Source organism: Pagrus major, chromosome 21 (assembly GCF_040436345.1).
Source record: "Pagrus major chromosome 21, Pma_NU_1.0".
Classification (NCBI taxonomy): domain Eukaryota; kingdom Metazoa; phylum Chordata; class Actinopteri; order Spariformes; family Sparidae; genus Pagrus; species Pagrus major.
In genome coordinates this window covers 4,514,360-4,531,967 of record NC_133235.1, presented here as the reverse complement: position 1 = coordinate 4,531,967, position 17,608 = coordinate 4,514,360, and the positions used below count along the sequence as shown (strand labels likewise).

Here is a 17,608-nt window from a genome sequence, read left to right as displayed (position 1 = left end):
TGAATTGTTCAGGTCTGCACTGAACTATTCGTTTCTGATTGAGTGACAGTGAACTTCCACAACTGCTGCAACCTGTAAGTCGAGTCTGTCAGCTTGACAAACACTTTCTTTGTGTGTAGACGACAGCTGGTGATCAACAGTTTGGTTTGTTCCTCGCGAACAATCTCAGAGTTTTGGTTTTGATTCTACTCTATCAATTTATTATACACTTTGGACTAAAGGGCAAACGTGTTAGATTAACCCCCACTTTGAATCAATGAGTTTGGGTGAATCAAATGACTGTATTTAGTTAAGCAGGTTAATTTAGCAGGTTAATTTACAAAGCCTGTTTCTCAATTCAACTTTTATAAACGACTGGAACAACAGTGACCTTTGTTGGCAACAAAAAAAATTCTACTCGCGATGGGCACTTTCAGGTGCTTTAAGGGTTTTATCCTTATTTATGACCTAATAGAGAAGTTTGCATCCCTGTCAAGTCCCATGGGGTTTTTGTGCGGATTCATCTGGTTGCGATGGACCAACTTAAGAGTCTGCTCTTCCTGACCTTTGTTTACTTTGATCTTTTGGGGCAGAAGCTTATGGGCAAGCCTTCTGGTGTCTTGGTTGTCTTTTCTCGTCAGGGGAGCAGAGGTGTAGTACCACCTTTTGTCCCCCACTTGGATTTTATCATGGGACACTTTTTGGTCATAGTAGGCTCTGTGGCCCCTTCGTGGGAAGGAAGCTCTGGGACGCAGGTTTGACAGTTGGACCTGACGGCAAATCGAGCAGTCTTTGATGTAGTTTGCTACACCTTCCTGCATGTGTGGCCAATAGGCTACTTGTTGGAGTGCCTGATATGTTGCTTTGGCTCCTCTATGTCCTGCGTGTGGAGAGTTATGGGCCTGCATTAGCATCACCCCCCTGTGGCTCTGAGGCTCCACGAACGCATGTGAAGTGAGAGCGTCGGAGACACGTACAAGGAGGTTTTCGACAATGCGCAGGGAAGTGTGTGCGTCATCCAAGTGTTTCAAGTCAGGACCAGAGCGTCTCAGTTCTGAAGAGTTGGCAGGAGCATTGGCTACTGCCTGAGCTTGAGTGACGACACCAACCCCAAGGGTGGGAGGGTTGGGAAGAGATTCAGGATTGAATTGCCAGGGAGTTTCATCAAAGGCACCAGGTGCCAAGACATCTGGCTCAAGTACATAGCCCTGAGTTTCAGTGGGATGTGAAAGATCTATAGGCAGTGGTTGGTGGACCTGTGCCCAAATCTTCAAGCGTTTGAAGTCAATCAGTGGCTCAAATCGGTTGAGGAGATCTTTACCGATGAGAAGAGGGATGGAATCAAAGGGGGACACGTACACAGGGTGGACGAGGTTCATTGATCCCATAGTGAAGTTAATAAATGCCCTAGTGGTCAAGGTAGTACCTGTGGGCGAATATGGTTGGACTTCAAGTGAGCAGTGTTGCAGCTTTAAGTTCCTGTTGGATTGGTGTGCCATTGTTCGCAGTTTGTTGAAAAGCGTTGGTGACATCAGGGTGACGTCTGCACCTGTGTCAAGGAGTGCTTCATGTTCAAGCTCGTTTTCAAGTGTAGCAGATAGGTAGAGCTTGCGTGCAACCCCCCTTTCTTTAAGATTGCCTAAGAACCGTTGAAAAGGTGGTTCAACCTGAAAGATTGACGGGGCTTCATCAGGAGGAGTCTTGTTTGAGTCTAGCTGAACCACTAAGATTGCACTAGAGTCTGGCTGTTTACGCCCTTGGTCTGATTGCTCAGGTGTGCCATTCTTGGCCATTGGGACCTGGTCCTGAGGCAATGCATGTTCAGGTTCAGTGGGATCCATGTACGACTCCTCTTTCACCACCACATTGGGTTGGTTGGATGAGGGTTTTGGAGAGGAAGTTGCTGGATTCTCAGGAGTTGTCAAGCGAGCAACTACTGAGAGGAGGTCAGCTTTTTCTCTATCTCCTTTGTACACATGTTCAATCACACGTTTAATAGCGTCAAGGTCTTTCTTGCTCATACCTGATTGATTCAACTTATCAGGGTTGATTGGTTCAGCATTTTCGTCTGTTGCTTCCTCATCAGATGGGTTTTCATGTTGCCCATTTCTGGATGGATAGCTTTGAGACCCACGTCTGTCGTGTTTTCTACCGTTATAAGTTTGACGGTTTTTCCGTTGGTCTGATTGGGATTTGTTTCGGTGGGAGTCAGAAAAGTGACGTTTTGCACCAAATCGTGGTTGGTACTGACTTCTGTCAGACCGAGAGGTTTGTGGATACCTTCGACCTGAATCAGGTTGGTGAAATGAAGGGTTTTTCTGCTCTGTTGGAGGTTGGTAAGGTTGAGAAGGGGGTGTGGTTGACTCACATGGTTTGACACCCGGAACTCCTTCCAACTCCAGAGGCAAAGACTCTGTGGAAATACTCAAGATATTTGTTTCAGTGGATTTGACCATTGTTTGTCTTTGTTTAGCAAAACCTTTTGTGGCCAGTTCACGTAGTTGTCGACTAGTGAGGGTTTCTGGACATGCCATGACACCAAGATGATGGCTAGTCGTGGGGTGGAGGTTTTGTACGAACAGTGACTTGAAGTGTAGTTCTTCCTCCATTTCTGTCTCATTCTTGGGTCCGAAATAGGCTTCATGAAGCCTCTCATAGTACTCTTGAGGGGATTCTTGTCTTCCCTGTTTGACAGCTAAAGCGGCAGTTAGACCTGTCTTTGTAGTGTAGCTTTTAAATTCATCCATCAATGCTTTGCTGAGGGCTTCATAGCTCTCTTTGACACGGCGAGGTTGTCGCTCGATGAATTTGCTGACTCTCTGATTAGAGGTGACTCTAATTAGGTAGATTTTGTCATCTACTGTGGCATCTGGGAATCTCCTCAGATAGAACTCTATGTCTTTTAGGTAAGCGCTGGTGTCGTGAGTGCCACCAGGCTTGGGTTCGAAACGGTTTATGTTTCGAGCCATTTTATCTAGGTCCCTGTCGGAGGGACTTCGCGAATAGTGCGCGCTTGAACGAGGGGGATGTTGAGGAGAGTTAGACCTTTTATTTTGGTCATGTAGGTCCCTGTCAGTCCGATTGCGGACAGCAGGGCCTATGGGCGACAAAGATCGCGGCGAGGATACGCCTATTTGAGCGTCTCTGTGGAATCTGCTCTCTCTTCTTTCCTCACGGGAGCTTGCATTTGCAGGCGTTCTTTGGAATGAACTATACTCAAGAGAATGTTCTAATTCCCTTTTAACCTCATTGAGCTCTGCCTCTTTCTTCATCTGTTCAAGATGGGATTTGTCAGCTTGGGCTTTGGCCTCTTCTAGTGCCTGTTGCATGTCTTGGAGACGTTTTTTGTCGTTTTCTCTGGCCCTGTCCCAGACTTTGAGCTTAGAGTTTAGATCCTTATTTTCTTTGGTTGCTTCTTCCAAGTCTTTGTTAGTATTTTTAAGATCTTTAGTTACTTCTCCAAGCTCATGTTCTGTTTTATCTAGCTCTAGCCCTTGGGCTTTTAGGACCTGTTTTAGCTCTAAGTTTTCACTGAGCAGTGTAGCTTGTTCATGCTCTTGTGCTTTGACTTGAGACTCCAGTTGTTTATTGTAGTCTTTTGCTCTAGCTAAAGATTCCTCTGACTCAGTTAAGGACTCCCTTGCTTCGGTTAAAGCATGCACTGTCTTAGTTAAAGACTCCTCTGCTTTAGTTAAGGATTCCTCCATTTCCTCATGTTGCTTTTTAAGAGCTCTGTGGTTTTCTTTTCTGACCCTCATTTCAGCTACAGCTTTGTCTAGCAATCCATCTCTATGTTTTTGTTGCGCAGCCATAACAACGATCATGCTCCCTAACATTTTCTCTCTGGTTTTTCCTTGCATTGGTTCGGTTAGGGATTGGCATATTAGCGCGGTCATTATATTTTGTAGTTCATTAGGGTCGGCCTTCTGGATTTCGTCTACGTATCCTGGCAGCAAATTTGTTGTGAGCTCCTTTATTACTGCATCTTGTTCGGCTAGGGGATTCAAAGTTGCGGCTAGTGAACCGCCAGGACCCCCTGATTCGGTCATTGTTTAAGTTTGTTTTGAAAGGGAAAAAAAAATTTTTTATTAAAATTTATTTATTTAATTTTAAATTTTTTCTATTTATTTTATTTGGGCTTTAAATGTTTAATTGTTTTCAATTAGAGGTAGGATTCACCTTTATTTGAATTAACTTGTGCAGTTCAAAACAAGTAAGCGTTTGGATTTTAAAGGATCTAACAGCTAATGTGTTAACAACAAAAACTAAAGTATTTGATCTAACTGTGGCTTTCGATTGAAACTACTTGGATGTGTAGTTAACAGCTTAATTATTTGACTTGCATGAGCATAGCATATCAGCGTCAGATTTCAAGTAATACACTAAAAAGAAAAATTTTAATTGAACTTGGATTGAAATAGTTGAATCTGGTTAAAGTTGTCAAATTGGTAATTTACAGCTAAATTAACTTTTATTTATCTGAATAATGAGACACGTTAATTTACTATGGTAGTTATTGCAGTATTACAAGTTTCCAATAATACAATTTAGCAAGTATCTGTGTGAAAAAAAAAAACTTTTGTTTATTAAAGCTGAAGGATCAAATTCAGTTAAACAAGTTAGCCAGCAGAGTATGCTATTTAGTCGTATTTGTTGTTAACAGAATCATTCACCATGGGTGCTGTCACAAATTTGATAATCACAGATTTGGTCATTAGAGGAAGCTATCACGAATTAAAAATCTTTTACCGAATCGTCCTATAGAGGAAGCTATCACAAACTTTGAGGTTTTAACAGAGTCGAGCAACAGAGGGCGCTAGTACAAATTTAGGAGTTTTAATAGAGTCGAGCACTAGGGGCGCTGTCTCGGAATTGAATTTTAACAAGGCTACCTGAAGAAGAGTCTAGAGGAGGGACTTTTTAGCTCCGCCCACTGATATACCCCCTTGTTTTAGCAGGATTTAGCTCAGTGGTGATTTGGGCTCTGAAACGTTCACTTCTCAGCTGTGGGAAAAGGCAGCAATTGGTTTCACTTTTCACACAAGCAGAATCTGGGCGCAGCGGCCGGCACTGATTTCTTATCACAGACAGTTTTCAGCACATCAGAAAACATTCAACCAGCAACTAGCATTGCATTCATTTACTTATGTTTTCACCATTTGAGCTGATAGAGGTTTTCTGCCCTCCTTTACACAGCCAAATATACTGTCTTTGATCGGATGGTTGCCACAGCAACCGATCTTGATACTACGGGAGTAAAACAATTAAAAACCTCTCACTGTTTGCACAGCTGTTTTCTGTTTAGGTAGCTAATCTAAGTCAGAAAACACGAGGGTCTGAGCAAGTTACAAATATCTCCGGAACATCGCGGCAAATAAAGACTGTCTCAAGATGAGTTTCTAAGCTTTGGCACAGCGCAACAGCTTAAGATTCATCAAACCGGTTAAATTTAGAAGTGTGCAGCGACACTTATGCATGCAAATAAATCACAGACCTGGTTCAACACAGCGTCTGTACACGAAACATTAACGCACGGCGGCGTTTAACAACTCTTTAACTCACAGATCTGGTGATTACAGCGCAGAATCTGTACATTAATTTCCAACATGCGGCGATGTTGAACGCTTCTTTATCATACACGGATCTGGTTACAACGCAGCATCCATACACATTAATTTCATATTAAGCAACGCGATCACAGCTCGGCGGAGTTTATGCTCACACACGATTCAAGGTATATACAGTCAAGAATATAAAGTTAAGTATCGCATTAATCACTCAGTGGACAGCTAAACAACATGAAACAGCTTGGGTTTTGATTTTAAAACCGATGTTTGTCTGTACACATCAATTTAATGCAGAGAACTGTGGTTTTAGGTGGCCTCACACGGGGCACCATATAATATGTAGGAGATACACTAATAATAAACACTCGTTAATGGGGCACCACCTCCGTTATTTTGTCTATTTGAATAATCCGGAGGTAATTAATCAAATTCGACTGGACAAGTTTAACTTGTATCAATTCTAATCAATTTCAGATCAATTTATTCATCTCATATATGAAGCAGTGAGATTCTACACATATCCATCGGTTCTCCACATTAAAACAAACCTGCACAGACAACGACGCACGGTTAAATATGTTTATTTACTAAATAAATCAAGGTGAATAAATGAAAGGATGATTCAAACAAACAATAATGATAACATAAGATGTAGAGACTAAATGATCATGGTAATGAATGAATGGAGATGAGCGGATGGTAAAGTCACGAGTCTGGGAAGCATTCAAAGATTACTATAGTAATTTTGACACTAACGAGACCTAACCGGATTTCTTATTAATTAAAGATTACTATGAATCAAAAGAAAAGAGACACCACCAACTCAAGAACATGCGTGTGACTCCAGCAGTGTGCGTGGGTGTTTAGCCTACTTTGCCTGAAGACTGGGAGATGTTCACCACTTTGGACCTCTCCGGAGCTGATAGCTTGACCTCGGCTTGAGGTGTCGGTCCAGGAGAAGGAGCTGAGTCGCGGATCGTCTGCGGCTTGAAGATGCCGCTCGAGCCGGATGGATGTCGCAGCTCGTCCGGTCTCCCAGTGGGTTTCTCTCGTCCAGGTGTCGGAGGGAGAGCGCAGTCTGTCCAGTACCCGGCAGGAAGGTCCCGGTCCACTGCCCAGCGGGATGGCACCGCTTGTGAGCGTTGGGGGCGAGCCGGTCTTGGCTTGGCAAATGTCTATTGTTGCAAACCGTCACACGGTTTGTTGATGCAGGCAATTACTGCACAAAGCTGGTTGTTGTAATAAAAAGTCTTCTTCTTGCCTGAAGTGGTGACTCTGAACTTTTGATCGAACTAATTCAACTTTCTTGACGAAAATAACTAGAGAATAACGCTGGCCTGGCGAGTCCTCAGTTATTACTCAAAACAAGACGAATTAAGTCAAATTAACTTCTACTGAGTAAAATAACGATACTTAACAAAACGAAAGCACTTAGAATTAGTGCGTCCTCAAATTAGAAGATTGAGGTAAAAATCGCACGTGGTCAATTGTGCGGAGATTTCTGCCTAAGAGCGTGTCGCAAAAATACAAAAGGTAAAGGTTTAAAGTAAAGCTAAGAAAAATTTAGAAGAAGAGAGCTTTTAAAAAGAGGTTACAGCAAGAGATTACAGCAAGAGAGTGAGTGAGCCGTTGTCTCTTGGTATTTGTAGTCCATATCAGCAGGCGGTTCCTAAGGGGCGGAGGCGAGTTCACTGTGGATCATATCACTCGACACTTACGAAACTTAAATTAAATTAAACCAATTTAATGTTTCGCGATCGTGCTTCACCTTTCTCAGGACCTTACCATGGCAAAATAAATGGACTTAATGAAATAATATGACCTGATTAAATTCGCTGAACGAATAAAAGAAATTAACACTGGATCAAACATGAAAACACTTAAAGATACAGTAGAACTGATAGAATCTGACCACATATATAAGCATTTCTTATAGTTCTAATACCTGTAAATGAAGAAACATATTACAGACTTTTAATCAGGAAAACGTATTAAAACATAGATATCTTGAAAGTTTAATTTCTTTGTACCCGGACTCACCACTGGAGGGCACTGTGGTTCCACCAAACACATGACACAATTAAACATTAAATTTGATTTTAGCCAAATTTCATCACAGAGAAACGGGAGAAAGATCAGTTTTATGAGCTTCTCTTACTGACCCTTAATCTGTTGGAATTAAGAGAATGAGATCCTGACTTAATGGTTAATTAGAAATGGTCTGAAATCTGGAGGAACACAGAGACCATTTGGTGTGGAATGTGGTCCCAGATAAGGAACCAGATGAGTCGTAATTCAGACCTGAAGTGTTTGCATAGAACAAGTCAGAAGGTTTCCAGTGTTCTCTTAAAAGCTAATGTGTGCTTTAGAAGTTAGAGGTGAGGAGAGAGACACAGGTAAAGAGAGAGATACTCTAAAACAAAGAAAGAAAAACATTTGATGTGAGTTAATTTACATATATAAAGACTCTGTATTGACACCTTCCGATGGCCAGTTGTCTCTCCTGGTAAGCTTCACAGAGGCCTCCCCATGACCTGTGAAAGAGGATATGTGTGCTTGCAAGGGAGAGGAGGTTCATCCAAAGGCTTTGAGTTGTAAATTAATTAAAAGTGTCTTCATATGAAGTATTTACAACCAAGAAAAACACTGTCCTCTCATGCCAGGCGATAAGATGGCGCCCCTCTTCCTGTAGAATTGCTTCATCCAGAAAAACAGAGGTGATAAGAAACACAGGGCCTCACATCAAAGATATAAAGGAACACAGCCATGTGCTCCTACATCAGGAAGGACGTCCAGAGGTTTCTTAACTGATTATAAACACAGATCAGTGTTGGCCAACAGGTTAGGCTGCAGATGTCGGTGCTGTTGCAATCGTCTACTGTTCTGGCAGTGATTGTCCTGTAGAAAGAATAACACAGTTACTTATCTGACAGTAAATACAACTTTTCAAGGACCTTGAAACTACTTTCAATTATTATAATGCCACAACTTTGAATGAATTTTATGAAGTGACAAATATTCCTGACATCAACCAAAAATAGCCTCTGTTACATCAGAATTTACAATAATTTCATATTTACCAATTCTACTGTTTTGGGGGGGGTTAGCAAAATTTCACTTTCAGAAAATTTTACATAGTTTCACGTTTTTTTTAAAATTATTTTTACTATGCATTTTGACAGTAGCGTGTACAAGCTCTACTTTCTGGATTTTTGTTGTACACCTTGGAGTACCTGGCCTAGGAGAAAGGAGTTCCAGCTTAGTGAAACTTTCATATTACCTTACAAATTTACTTGTCCAACTCCTCAACTCCTCAACTCCTGTGACTGAAAAGTCATCATCTCTGCAAAAATTATAATAATTACAGAAAACTGGACAAGGATGGAGAAATGAATGTATTTACAGGACATAAAGGTAGATTTCAATGTGTTTACGGGGCATACAAATGTTATTGATTCTCTAAAAGACAACACAGGACTGTTGCTATGTAAAAAAAAAAGTAACAATAAAAAGTCTTGGGTTAGGTGGGTGACGAAAATGTCTTACTAATATGTAATAGTCTCAAGCAGTAGGCTAACATGCAACTGTTAGGACCAGTACTTGAAGCATTTTCCTTGTGCTAAGGAGCACATTCATGCACATAAAGCAAACCAACTTAATATGAAAGGACACATGTATGTATCCATCAGAGATACATATTAAACAAATAACAGTGGTCTGATCCATGTTGCTATCAGCATCAAGTTACACTCACCTGTCAGAGAGAGACTCAGCAGAAATAATGGAACCAGCAGAACATGGTTCTGTCGTGAACTGACTCTTTGAAGGCTGGAAGTTGATGCGTCCCTCTCAAAACTATAGAACACATAAATCAGCACATCAGCACATTTGTAAAACGTCCAGTTCAAAGTCTATATGAATGAACGTCACATAAATACCATTTAAGGACATCTGCTTACAACTACAATGCAAACTATATTCACAGATATATGTAATCTTCCCATAGCCTCTGAACAGTGGACTTGGCCTTTCAAACGTGTAGCACACAGTAATTAGTCCACCTCTCACATACAGCTCGTCTGGCTAATGTCCAAACAGCCCAGGTAGCAGTGCGAATATTGCTATATGGATTAGATCCAAAGTACATGTAAATGTTGGTCTGTTTGTAAACGGTAACGTTATACGTTAATATGTTTCAAGCGGCTGTAGTCTATCATAGATAGCTAGTTAATGTTAGCTACAAGCTGACGATGCTAATGATGGTCTAATACATACAACAATAACATAAGGAGCTAATGTAAGCTACGTTGACTACATAATGCAGAGTAATAATACATTTCCCCCAACCAAAACAAACCAGAAATTACCTCTCTGACAGAGACACAGCTAACATAGCGTCCGTTTTCAGGCTTCAGTTGTCACCATCATTGAACAGCCACTCCAACGTTGACTCTCGTTTCACCTCTTGAGCTTTCCAACTTCTTTTTGTTTGTAGCCTTCTCGAGTTCGGTCTTTCTTTTGTTGCTCTGTTTGGCAGTGCTAGCTGCTGTAGGTACAGCTGGTAATCAAAAGTGTGGCTGCACTGAGTCAGCAAAATGTACCCCTGTGCAGGGTCGCAATATTGCCCAGTATTCTCCAAATCCAACATGTTTCTCCATCTCTATGGTTGCATTTCCAGAGTAAATACATTTTTTTCCTTTTATTATTGAAAGAAGAAGGGTTGAGAGTTTTTAGTGTGTGGAGAATATGAATCATGCCTCTTTAATATCACCAGGACATCACTCGTTGTCAAATAATTTTCTGCTAAAAATATTCTAAAATGTCAGTCAGTTTTCCAACCAAATGTAAGCACCGACAAAAGCAGCAAAAATAAAATTAAAAAACACGCAGACTCACAGAAAGCACATACATGGTTGGCATCACAAATCAGTGCTGACACTCATAAAGTGAGTCAGAGTACTGCAGAGAGAGGAAGAGAGAGATATGATGCATTGAGAGCTGGATGTAGGTCTTTGGATTCTTTGACTGCCTGATGACCAAGGATAGCTCCTGACTGATGTTTGCCAGTGATACACACACACACACACACACACACACACACTATTAAACCAATGAAAGTAAGAGAAGGACTGCGAGGAGAAGATGGTCTGTTTTTTTTACGTAAAGATTGAACCAAGCAAATGAATAAAGAGCTAAATCATTAAATGGATGGATGAGGGGGTGGACAGATAATAGAAGGCTTTCACATTACATGTTTATGACCTGACTTTCATAACAAGAGGTGGAGGGGATGGTGGTGTTGTTACTGGCGAGAAGGCTGAGACTGCATTTCAACATTTTAAAAAGTGAATCCATTGGATATTTTTAAGGAGACCTCGGAACAATTTCCAGCCGTGTTTGTAGCAACAAAACCAGGTGTTTTTAGCCAAAACATGATCTTTTTCTTACCCTAACAAAGTTCTTTTTGTGCCTTAACCTAACCAGACTATAAGCACAGTGTTGTCACAAGATAAAATTGAAAGTTTGACCGAAAGATATGTGAAGGATCAATTTAAAGAAAAGTTAACTTTCAACATATCTGTGGTTTGCAGAAAAGACATTGCCAACAATTATACTGATGACTGGGTCGGGCAGGATATGACTGGCAGTTTATTGGACCAATAGAAGAGCAACAGAGAATCAGAGAACCACACAGAATCCCAACTCACCCAAACACTGTAAAGAACAAGAACAGAAGTGCAAAGTAAAACTATCATTCTGAAGCCATGATTCTAGATGTAAACACATTTCTTTGCATCTCACATTGGTAGCATGATGTCATATTTTAGAACGATAATCATTTTAGGTTGCAGTTGTTGGATGGTTTGTGATCCCACAGTTTACATTTAACAGACACAATGAATCACATACTTTCACACAAAGCTTAGTTTGTCTTAGTCTTTGCTATGACACACCCCTGAACTGTTGGTCTACCTCTGTCTCTCTTTACTTAGTCTTTAATAAAAATGGTTTTCAGGGTATGTGGAATGAGCTCAAAACGAATGCTTTAAACAAAGCACATTTCTCAAATTGATCCCTCTCCATAACACTTCACTCTCCACTCTTCAAGTTTCACTCCATGTGAAGTCACTCTCATAGCTCTGGAGGGCTCTCAGTATCAAGGCAGAGGGTAAAAATAAACAACTAAATTGTGGGACAAACACTCAACAGTGAACAGGAAACTGTCCTTTTCTCTCCCCATAGAAGAAAAAAGATCAGTTTCCCATGGACATAGGATTGGGTAGGGACGCTTTGGATATATCCCCACCAATATCCAGTGAGTAATAATTTTGTACACAAACGGTTAACAGAACTTGTTCTCTACTTCCTAAACCAATATCGCTAATAGGTTTGGCTGTGTGTTTTCTTGCTAACATGTGATAGGTTGGCTCATGAATGTGGGCTGGCTGTAGTAGCTATGTTGAATTTATTTGCACCAAAGCTGTTCTGTGCACCCTGGGATAAATAAGGTCAGAAGAACGCCTCTGTTGGGTCCCGCAGATGAAGTCATTCATTGTGGATTTCAAAATGGACTCTGAACTGAACTCAGTGTCCCAGAATTCCCCATTGTTCACACCTAGGTGCAAAATTCAGCTTTGAGCTACTATTGGTCAGGGTGACAGACCCGCCTCTGATCAGATAGTCAAAACTCCAGTGCCTTCCTTTCTTCTCCTCAAGTCTCTCTTCTCCTCAAGCCTCTCTTATCCTCAAGGGCTCCTCTCCATCTCCCCCCCACGGGGCTGCCTGCCCTCAAGATCTCTTCTTCTGGGACTAACAGCTGCAAGCTGCATTTGCAGCAGGTCCAAAGAACTTCTCCTCACTGCAGCAACACGAGGTCCTGCCAGTATTCCTGATCAGTTAGAACCAGCAGCTGCGACACAGCTAACTTCACAATCTGAGGAACACCAAGCAAGTTTACACCGAGCTGCTATCCTTGCAAAGGAAAGGAGTGAACCGTTTCCTCCTCTGCCGACTTTCGTCAGTCCTTGCACAGCACCTTTTCTTCAAAGACTGGTAACGTTGAACTGGGCTTAGATAGCATAGCATAGCACAGCTAAGCACAGGACTTTAAACTCTGGTTGATGTAATGCATATGTGTTCAATTTATTTGTGTGCACTGTTTGAGTGTTATTGTGATCTCAGGTCAGGTTATTGGTAGTTTGCTTTCCTAGACGGCTAATTCGACGTTAGTCGAATGATGCTTCACACAGACTCAGGGTCTTTGCATGCAACTAACCATCTTCTATAACCTGGCATCACGTCACACACACACATACACACACACACAGAGACACACACACACACACACACACATTCCTTGAGCCTGGAGCATATCACACCCACATGTGATATTCAGTGGCCACCATTGTTTCTTTGTTCTGCCAGACACACACACACACACACACGCACCTGTATATAGTACATGTTAGTTAGTGTGTTTTCATCTTTGTGTAAATAAGACTTTTGAACCTTCAAGCTGCCTATTTAATATTGTACAAGAGTGAATGTTGCCAACCTCTACTCTGTCAAGAGCAACCATTACTAGCTGTTATGATAATATTGGTTGTAGTTAAGTTAATTATTAATCAGAGTTACAAACAGTTTAGTAGCTTTTCATGAGACTGATTTGGTGAACTGGCTCTTTTCCCTTCTTCAAGGGTGGTGCCCCGAGGTGATCTAATGTAAATTGGATCTTATTAGTAATCATAATTAATAATTATCCCTGATAGTCATTAATTATTATTGATAGCCAAATTTAACCCAAAACTCCCGATTACTGTTGCATGAAGCACTACATTATGGTGCCTCGTGTGATGTGAGCACAACACCTCATAATTATTCAATAAGTCACAGCAGCCTACATTTGTGACTTGCTCTATCAAAATCAGTCAGATGTCTCAATGGCACATTTCTAGATAAACGTGGATTCATGTCAACATCTTGATTTTCGGTCATTTGGGGGTTTTGTTTGATTTTAAATGAGTCTTGGATTTCAGAATATGAAACTCTTATCAACCGATTTCGACGATAAATACATTTCTGAAGCTTGTAAAAGAATGATGACAAAAGCTAGCAACAAATGATTATCAACTGCACTCTGGTCCTACTCAGAACTCTCCCTCCCTTACGCTCCGTCTCCCTGAGAATGGCTCCTTCAAGGAGGACTAAGGCAGTGGACACTGCGCTGCTTGTTTAGGGTGTGGATAGTATTTTTATTGTATTTTTTTATGTTTAAGCCTAGATGTTAATACAAATGTACAGATCATTGGTTTGAAAAGGCAACAGTACCTGCCTTAAAATGTGTTTTTCAAGGTTCCATACTTCCATTCAGCTGACATATTTGGTCAGAAATGTCTTGTTTTGTGATTACAGTACTTGTTATTGTTGATGATTGCACTATGAAGTCTCTGTTAAACTGCATTCTTGATGGTCATTGCAATTTTAAACAAATAAATAAACGTTCAGTGGTGTTGACTGTTGAGCTCTGCTGTTCACTTATAACCCTGTAGACTAATTTGTTCTGAGCTTGGTTAATTTAGGCTTGTGACAGTGGTAATGTAACTTGTATAATTGCTCTCCTCTGTCTCTTTCTGCCCTTCTGGTGCCAGCAGATACCTTAAAACCTCCAGGCATGCCACGCTTTGCAACACTTCGCGTTTCAATATCTGTGATGTCCTCTGTCCCCGCCAATATCAAAACCAGTCCCTGCAGTTTCCTGCTAAACAAATGAGGGATGAGAAATGTATTGCAAAGGTCACATTTAATCTTTTCCTTGTCACCTTCACCTTTTCCACACACATAATTTCTTTGTCTGCTTATTTACATGAAACCTACTACGTTTTACAATCTACAGCATGCGATGATTTGCTGACTTGCGAAACAAGATCAACAACTGATCGACTTAAAAGACTTGTACTTAAAGACGTGTTTTGAGACCTTTGTGGCACATGGCTTCTAATGCCACAGGTAGTTGAGGTAATACAGTTAGTTATTAACTAAAGATTTCAATTACCCTGGACTAGAATCAGAAGTTACCAGACTTGAACAGGAGGCAGAAAAGGCTTTTTGCAATATTCAATGACCACACAAAACAAAGAGCTATAGCTCTTTGTACCTTTGCATACCCACAGTACCTTTGCATATATGCAAAGGTATTGTGTATTTTTTAGAAACAAAGAATAAACAAACTACATGAAACAAAATAGAAATAGATAACCATGGGTTCAGTATACAGATCAGTTCCACAAGGATACCTCAGTTTCAATTCAGTAACCAATTATTTCCTTAGTCACTCTCTTTGGGTTTCAACCACCGAGTTCCTTTTACCTACTTCTGTATGACTGGGTGCACCTTATTATAAATAATTCAAAACCGCAATACCCAGTCCAATATTATTACTTTTCATCTTGCGTCAATCTTACAATAGTTAAATACTCACTATATCAGCAATAACAACATCACCCCAACCCAAGCACAATAATACATCATATCAATAATATTAATACTCAGTCCACTCACTTAACCAGAGAGATCTACAACTCAGTCCTTCCACCAGCACAGGAAATGTGTTTGACTTTACCATTTTTGACTTGACCTGGAAAAGACATTCACCTCCCTTCTTCCTCAAAGTCTGGGATTTGGGTTGTGCAAGTGGTGCTGGGAGCTGAGTGTAAGAGTGGGCTGGCCTTGTGCAGTTTATGATGTTTATCCTATTGCTATGGCAGGAAGAGGGTTAAGGTTGATGGTTCTTAGATCTCGGCTCCTTCATTCAGGTATGTTCAATCCAGGGATCTGTAGGTTTCATCTGGTTTAGCTCGCAATCAATCTTCAACTCAAGTCAAAAATCCTGACCTGCAGCCATTGAATTGTTCATTAATTAATTGCCTTTCAAGTGCCTTTCTGATTGGTCAGGAATTATAAATTCCTTTAACTTCAACAAAATATACACTCTCAGATTCACTATACCAATTAAATAAAATACAGGACAAAACATAACCTATGTTGCTTCAGTATTAAACAGTTCAGTAGCTTTAGAGCAGAGCAAACATTGAGCAATTAAACACTCTCTACGTCAAGTTTTAATATTCTTTCCAGTTGAGTTGTTACACAGCACTACTTTAGTTGAACTCTACAACAGTAGACTAATTGCATTGTTCATCACGCAGTGATAATTTGGTTAACTCTAGGCATATTCACCTGAACCCGCTAGGTTAGCCTAGCACATTGCAGCGCAGCAATTAATTATTTATTTGTATCCACGACTCACCAATTTGGGAGTTCCGCAACGTCACTTGGCAGGTTTCATCTACAAGCTTACAACAAAGTATAGGCTTTTACCATTCTAATTTGACAACGTTATATTGTGTTTTTACTGTTACCAATGAGTTATGTTTTTACTGTTCAGTAGCAGGTCCCCTCCCTAGTGTTACCCCAGTATCTGACTAGCGTATGCTGTCTAGCCTGCCTATGGTGCCGCAGCCCTGCGTTCTGATTGGCTAAGACCCTTCTGTGTGGTTAACTCTTTGTGACCTGGGATGCCTGGATTACACCATACCATAGGCAATAATTATTGATTGATTGGGTGATTGATGCTGAACAAAATTTTGTCCCTGAATGAGAGGACATGATGAATTGTGCATATGGTTGCCTAGATACAAAATCTGTCTCCACAAGGTGCATCACTTCTACACTAAAGGGCACAAATTAATGTTTAATTGTGTTTTCCCTAATCTTAATTTGAAAGTTAGGATGGGAAATGGTGGTGCCTTCCTGTAAAAACAACTTCCTGGATTGCTAAAAAAAAAAACATAATTACGTCACCAAATTTTGCTTGCCAGGCTGTGGTGCCAGCTGTATTGACATCAATAGGAGATGCATGGAGAACACACTAAAACCCAACATCACTACATGGTATGAATTCTGATGAAGAAATGCCTCCAGAAAATGACAGAACACACTTCAGAGAGTAGGCTAACGACTGAGAATATTGTGAGCAAATGGGGCAGGTCCAACCAAATATCGCTGATGGTAAATGGACTTGCATTTCTATAGCACTTTTTGTATAGCCTTTCAATAGCCACCATACAAGGTGCCAACCTGCTCATCAGGAGGAATTTTGGGTTCAGAATCTTGCTTGAAGATGCTTCAAAATGCAGTCAGGGGAGTTGAACCAGGGACCTTTCTGATGGCTGGACAACCTGCTCCTGAGCAACAACTGCCTGCTGATAAGTGTAATGTGGAAACCAGTGTTTCCTCATGTTAATTAGGCTGTCGGTTCTTGAACACACCCTGGTGTTCAGGCCAACCCCTCCCAACTCCTCTACCCAACTCAGTCCTGATTAATCTGAGGGCATTTAAGGCACCTGTGGCCTCACGACTGTCTCTTTGTCTCTTCCTGGTTGTTGTGTGGGCTCCTCTGACTCTGAGCTGCTCTCTTTTGCCTGGTCATAGTGGTGTCTGCATCTACCTATGAATGAAGGTATGTGGTAAACTGCTGACACATGATGTGCAAGTGAAGTGGTATTAACAAACCCAAACCTTTTCTCTTTTATAGTTCAACTCCAATGTTGTGGGGACGCATTGTTAAGCAGGGTTAGCCTGTACACCTTTTTATTAAGGTATGTAATTTTAACTGTAAGCAGAATATAACTGAAATGCCAATTACATGTTTTTATCACTATTAACTCACCCTTTTTGAATTTATAGGTCATTGTCAGCTGCTGTTTTGCTTTGCTCTAGTTTTGCCTTCATTGATTTGATTTTGTTGTACATTTATGATTAGTCTGGACCAACTGGTGTGTTTTTAATTGTTTGTAGTAATATTTCTTTTACCCCCTTTTTTTCCTTTATTTTAGTGGCGTTAGTCGGCTCATAATGGAGGCTAGGCACGGTGGAGTGGTTCCCCTCACTGTTTGTAGTGTTAAAGTTCACCGGGACACAGTTTGCAGTGATGCACCGTTTGCAGTGAGCACGCGTGGTGGGTAAGTTGTTGCACTCCTGGAACACATCCTTAAGTAGACGGC

The 17,608-nt window shown here is 40.9% G+C and overlaps 1 protein-coding gene across 1 annotated transcript in view; it reads right to left on the bottom strand.

Annotated features, from left to right (window-relative positions):
- LOC141016475 (cadherin-18-like) overlaps positions 1–17,608 on the bottom strand; it is a 165,690-nt gene that overhangs the window by 126,282 nt on the left and 21,800 nt on the right. The gene's annotated exons all lie outside the window — the stretch shown is intronic.